Source organism: Chiroxiphia lanceolata, chromosome 3, assembly GCF_009829145.1.
Source record: "Chiroxiphia lanceolata isolate bChiLan1 chromosome 3, bChiLan1.pri, whole genome shotgun sequence".
Taxonomy (NCBI): domain Eukaryota; kingdom Metazoa; phylum Chordata; class Aves; order Passeriformes; family Pipridae; genus Chiroxiphia; species Chiroxiphia lanceolata.
Genome location: NC_045639.1, coordinates 111,267,190 through 111,274,140, shown reverse-complemented (window position 1 = coordinate 111,274,140; position 6,951 = coordinate 111,267,190).

The window sequence follows — 6,951 nt, the reverse complement described above, 5'->3', positions numbered from 1 at the left end:
CTGTCTGTGTCAAGGTTGGAACAAGATGATTTTTAGGGTCCCTTCCAACTCAAAACATACTATGATTCTACAAGTACCTGTGGCACTGTTCTGGTAACCAGTGGGAGAACCCCTGCATTTGGCTCTGTTGCTCCCTAAACTCTGTCTCTGGTATATCCCTGTTGTTTCTGAGCATCTTCAGGGGCAGACAGAGGTCAGACAAGAGGCTTGTGTCTTTTAAGTAATGAGAATAGGAACAAAGAGTCTTCACATTTTCCATCCACTTCTGAGAGTGAGAGTTACCTGAAAAAAGGTCTTTTGGATTTGGCATTGCAAAATTCCCTGTCTAACGTGAAGTCACACAAATCGGAACTTTATTATCTTACAGCCAACCCTGAGTTTTGAAGACAACAAAAATGACACGTCCCCATTTCGGGTTAAGGAATATTTTTAACCAAGGGATGTTTTTTCAGCCTAGATGCATGATAGATCAAGGGGAAAAACGGGTTTCATTGACTTTTAAAACAGTCTCCATTTCAAGAAAGAAGAATGCAAACTTTTTGTTCTGTAACAAACAACATCCTTGAAGCACAAGTACAGTTCTCTCAGATATGAAATATTATGGCCAGGTATTAATTCTCCCATTTGAGTGAGGCTGCTGAGAGATGAGAAGATTTTCAGTTTCTTCCTTGTTTCTTTAAAATTTTGTGTTTTCCTTCTGATGTCCTTTTCCCAGTTATCTTCTCTCTGCAGAGTTCTGGACTGTTTATTCCATAACTGGTTCACTCAGGCCAAGGCCTGTACAAGCTACTGTGCAAATTCAAAAGCAGTCCTGGAGGTGTAGCCACAATTCAAGAGTGCAACTGATGATATCAGCTCAAATTGCTCAAGAATAAACTGTGGTTTGCTGCCATGTGTTAACAACTGGAAGCACTTGGTCTCTCGAATTTACCCAGTCACAATACAGGAAGCTAAAACATCTGGCTCTTCAAATGATCATAATGTTACAGAGGGAATGACAAAGATGCCAGACAAATAAAATCCAGGATATGAGCACAGTTTAGCCACAACACAAGTTCAGTCTCTAGACATCCTGTCTTACTTTTCTGATGCACTGATTTCTGTTTTTCAGGCTTTAATTCACCATGAAGGAAACTTCATGTATTTGAGGAAGTGCTAAGCATCGTGATAGTTTTTAGTAAGTAATTCTTACCACCTATCCTGCTATTTCTTACATTTGTGATGAGAATTATTAGAAGTGACTTGCCCATTGTGACCCAAATGGAAATAAAAAAATGCAATGAGCCATAGCTATGTGACCTCCAGCCAAACGCTTCAAACTCATGTACCTAAATATAGACACCTAAATAAATGGCCTGGTTTTCAGAAGCACTGTGTAACTCTCAGAGTTGTAGGTGCTCTGAAAAAATCAAGATGCTTATTTAGGTATCTAAATACAGACTGAGCTTATGAATATATTAATTAATTTGCTTCAGAATGTAAACAACTAAGAAAACAAAGCTACTAGAAATTCTATTTTTATATGTGCTAATTAGAAGACCACAGAGTGCAATTCACTGCAAGACACAATTTACTCCTATAAAGCAAATAATGTGGTAATTATTGTTTATTAATTGTTGAGAAATAGAATTTTGGAGCCCTAGTTCTGAAGCAGTGCTAGACAGGTTTGATGGAGAAGTCCACTGTAGTAGATTTCTTTGCCTTTTATTAATCTTTATCCACAATTACAGAGATTGACACAGAAAGGCTTTCCAAAATGTAATTTTAAGGAGCTTCATTTATACTGAGAGATCATAAAAAACCAATTTATGTGTTTCAGTCTCTTCAAGTGTGATCCATAATCTTGAGGCTTTTTGTGTTTTTCTTTGTTGCAGAAATTTTCATTCATTATTCTGACACTTTTAGGTGACTATTGAAGGCATAATGGGAGTATCATGGGAAGCAGAGGGCTGTGAATGATGAGTTATTAGTCAGCACATGGCACCACATGCACATTCAGTTAATAGAAAATAAGCAGCTCCAGTAGATAAGTAACAATTGCAACTGTATTTTTGAGCCTGAATTATGCCTAGAAGTAAGAATTTACTTCTTCAACAGTTCTATTAAGATATGTTTTGCTTACACACTTTATCTGGGTTTATGCTTATTTTATTATTTTTATATATTATAGCCCCGATCTTCTAGAAATCACATCAGTGATTGACAGGTGGCCCCTGGATGGTGCCAGTGCCCTTGTCCTGCCAGCCCTTGTGCAAGGTGAACACTGGAGATGGCAAAATGGAGACGGGCCTGGTGACACAGATATTTTTGGGCAGTCACAGCTCCCACAGCACTGAGTCACTGTGGCAGAGCAACCTCTGAAGAGTGTCCTTCTTCCACATCAGCCAGGGGGAAGACTCTACTCTTTCCTCCTGCTCTCTCAGCAGGGTGATAGGGCTCCTAAAGAAGTAGCTAGGTCCATCCAGGCATTTTGGCCTACCCAGGGACTGATCTACCAGGCTTAGCCTTGCAGTGCTGCACTCCAGCTTTAAGCTTTTTAGATATTTGGTTATCTGAAAATCCTGAAGGAAAATGTAAGCTGAGCTGGGAAGGGAGGAAAAAGGACACTAGTGAAGTTCCCAGGGAGGACAGGAACAGTAAATGGAAGTGGAAAGGGAAGGGAAAGGGGAAGGGGATATGTAACATGGCCTTTAGTCTAGACTGTGCCCTTGGCCTGCCACCTTGGGAAGAAACCGCTGTGCCATGAATTCATTGTGTAAATCTGTTTGCAGAAGGAGCCTGTGCTAGAGATGTCCTGTTCAGACAGTCAGCCCACCAAGACATCCAGTGGCACAGCACAATCCCAGGCTCTGAGATACTCAGAGTCCAGAAGGCGGGACAGCCCAAGCTCCCACATTTTGCCCAGCTTCCACCTTCGACCCCTGCACAAAGATGGCAACACAGGCATGTCTCCATGTGGAGGGATGAATGTACCTTGTCAGGTACAGATCCATGCTGGCAGGTGTGGCAGCTCAGGGCAGATGTTTTAGTAATTGCAACAATCACTTGTGGCTTGTGGGTCTGTAGAGAACTCATTTCCTACACACTCATGCATGTGCAAATTGTGCATGTCCACAAAACCTCTGAACCAGGCTGCAAGGACAGAGTCTGTAAGAAAAATTCAGTTGAATATGTTCCTTAACACCCAAAGGACAGACTATTGCTGATTTGGGCCTTTTTATTATTTTAAGGGAAAACCAGATCATTGCGACAAAACCGGCTTTTAACAGAGGGGTGCTTGGTTTCAGTTTATGGTAAGCAAAGAAAGCAAAGACCAGTTGCCAGGTTTTCAGATAGTAAAACATTCTTTGGTTTATTTTTTCAGAAAAAGGAACTTCAAACCTCAGCTTTAATGCCTGAAAACACCCTTGTAATCATATTTTTTTATCTGTGTATTATTCCAGTTCTATAAACAAGCTTAAAATAGTAAATGAAAATACCAAGATTTGGACAGAAGAACATCAAAGACCGTATCTTCAGCTGTAATGAATTACTTAAAAAGCAGAACTCTAAGTATCTTGCACTGCTTGTCTATTAATTTTAACCTGGGAATCACACTTGGGGAACCATGTCGTGATACTGGAAGGCCCTTGATTTTCTTCTGGTATCAAGCAAACAGGACATACATGATGCTTTTTCTGAGCGATGGTGGTTTTCAGAATAAAGGCCAGATAAGAGGCCAGTACCTTGAAATTGCCTCTGGATCTGTGTCAACAGTAACAAAGACCAACACTATGAACCCAGTGAAACTTTTGTGTTTAATTTGAAAGGGTTAAGTGTACAATTGAGACCTTTGACATGAGAAAGTGTGACAGAGCCCCATCTTCAGCTTGGATCACTCTTTACCAGTGCAAGACTCCACAGCTAGAAGAGTTTGGGCATGTAGTGTTGAGAGACTACACCCCTCAGAGCCTCACTTGGCTCTTAATTTGGGTCAGATCTTCACAGAAATCACTGATTATTGTCTCTGAGCAAGGACCCAGGAAAAAGGGAATGCCAAGTCTTTCCATTCCCTCATTACACTTTGTAAAGAAAATGATCCTCCTTAGATTTAGGCTTCTCTGCCCAGCTGTGATCACTTGATCTGAGTATTACACCCTCAGAAAAGAGATATTTCCTGCCTTTGTAGACTACCTAAAACTTGCTTTATTGAAGCAGAATGCCCGTATAGAGAATTTAGGTCTTCAGACTTTCCTGATTTATGTTTTGCAGATTCCTGAAAAGTAATCAGGATGCCTTTCTCTCCTCTCTGCGAACACCCCAGATCAAAAGCTTCTGTTTCAGGAAAAAAAAGGCAATTTTGTTGTCAGGACTATTAATTTAGAAATGTCATTTCAGTGCTTGGTAAAACAATTCAATTTCCTGATCTACATTTTTACCTCATTTCAGGTGGGAATCTGCTCATTTTCAGTTCACTGCAAAAAGGCACAGCAAGCTCCAAAGGCCCATCCATTATTGAACTTGGGTATCCTCAGGCTGTGCTCAAGTCACTTCTGAGCATTCTCTTTCTTAAGCTCACCAGATGGACTCCAAAGCTGAGCAGGCTTAGCAACATTTCCATCAACTTTCTGATTCAGCTCTGATCTCTCTCAAATTTATCAGCAGCCGTTTGGAATCACAGCCAGGGCAGTTACAGTGCTATTAATGGGGATGTAGTATCTCCTCTCCAGCACTGAAGTTTTTGTTTTCATATCCAAAATCCATGGTTTCCCCTTCAGGCATAGTATCCCACTGGGCCTTGGGCCCAATTGTTTGCTCATTTGCCATCACTCCTTCCTCACTTGTCTTTTTCAAAGCTGCACTCTTGGAAAGATGATGTATGAAGTTTCTAAAGCAGTAAAAGCCTGGTGCAGCTTAGGGAAGTCAGAGTATGGGTGTAGTTCCTACTCACAGATGGTTGCTACTCAACATTCTAGGTTATGCTCCTCTGCAGAGGTTGGTTTTATGAAAGGACATTGTATTTTTACTCAACAACAAACCTTCCCATAGTCTTTAAATTCCAAGCTTTGCATTAAAAACAAAGTATTTCTAAAGACTGAGGGGTACAGCTTGTTCATCATCCTCTTAAAATGTATGGATTAGGAGATTTAAAATATTTCCCCTGAATACTTTGACTGTAACTCCACAAGTAATGTAATTTACAAGGAGCACATCTCAGGAAAGCACGTATCTTATCCAACTCTTCCAGACACCCATTGCTACCCATAACCAGGCTTGAGTGCTCTGATGAGTGGGAGCAATACTTACAACTTTTAAGCCATAGAGGCTTTGCAGCAGTGGGTAATTGTCATTATTACCCCAATGTATAGGTGAGGAAACTGAGGGATGAAGTGACTCCCCCAAAGAGCCCAGTGAGTCAATAGGAGAGTTGGGAATAGAGGTCAGAATTCCCTGCCTTATGCATTGGAGTCCTCAGATAATATCATTTTATAAATGCTCTATCTTTGTAAAGACTTCAGTGCTATAATTATCCTCCCAGGACTCTCATGGAAACAAGATATTTATAACTCCATTAAGCCTTTCCTGGTAATTTTATGATCAAAGTGAAGAAAACAAATAACACCGTGACAATCAGCTGCATGTCCAATGTCATTCAGAATGGCCACATGATGAAAGACTCGCCTTGGTTGTTGCAATTAAGTGCTTGCTATCTTTCAAATGCCTTTTTTGTGTCTAATTCCCCTTCCATCACATACTGGCTGAGAGGAAATATTTTTCTGCCATATGATGAGCCACACATTTAGAATATACCAAATAACTGGGAAAGATGCTTGCTGCCAACAAAGCCCACTGGTTTGTGCTCTAAATGCTTCCTAAAATCCTTCAATGTTTGCCAGTTTCACCTAAAATGAGCAAAGCCACCTCAGTGTTTCCACTAACCCCCATATGGCTTTAAAATTACAGCACAGATGCCAAGACTAACTGTAAACAACAGGTTAGGGACTGAGGCATTTGGACCCTGGCTCAGCAAAGCACTTAAGCCTGTGCTTAAACTGAAATCCATTCTTATTCTGCAAATCCATTTTAAGTGTTTGTTTAAAGCAAAGCACATGCTTAAGTCAAGTTTTGCTTGGCACGGTGCTTAAGCCCAGCACAGAGTGAGGGCCTTAGAATTAATTTCTTTTGGGCAGGAAGTAATTATTTTTAGCTCACCTCTCAGTGGCCACAGCCCTATCTTTTAGTCCCCAGACATCTATTTCGAGGAGGTATACGTGCTAAGCCTAAACTTCTGGGTTCTGTGGCAATCAGTGGCAAAGAAAAGAGAAAGAGACCACTTGAAATACTTGACTGCTCAGTACAGATGAGAGGGGCCTTCGGGGAGGCTCATTAGAGGGAAGACATGAAAGAAGTTGTGATTATTCTGGGAGGTGGTTGCTGATATGGCACGTCATCTTTTCACTGTACTGACTGGAGAAAATTCACTTGCAGTAGGTGAACAATTTTAACTCAAAATGTTTTCATGAGTTTTATATTTCCAAGGGAAATTTATGATTTCAAGGCAAATATTTATACTTTCTTCAAAAGTGTCAAAAAAGGTTTGGCTGCAATGTGATAGTTTCTCTTTTTTTTCCTTGTTTTTTTTTTTTCCCTGAAACTCTTCATTAATATACCATAAAATTCAAAAATTGTTAAAGGAAATTTGAATTAGCAGAGTTTTATTGCTCATTTCTCATAATTCTATATTTCCTCTCTCTGTAAGACAACTCCTACCACTGTTTCACTGGCTTAGATGTTGGAATTATTTATCAGGTAGATCTGGCCTATGGCATATCTGGAGGAGAAACAATTGCATTTTCTAAGATGTTTTTTGACGGATGTCCCACTGCATTCCCTTTAACATCCATACTTCATACAGAAGGTAGAAATACAAAGGTAAGTCAAAATACAGTATTTTTTTTTCCTCTGTGGGCT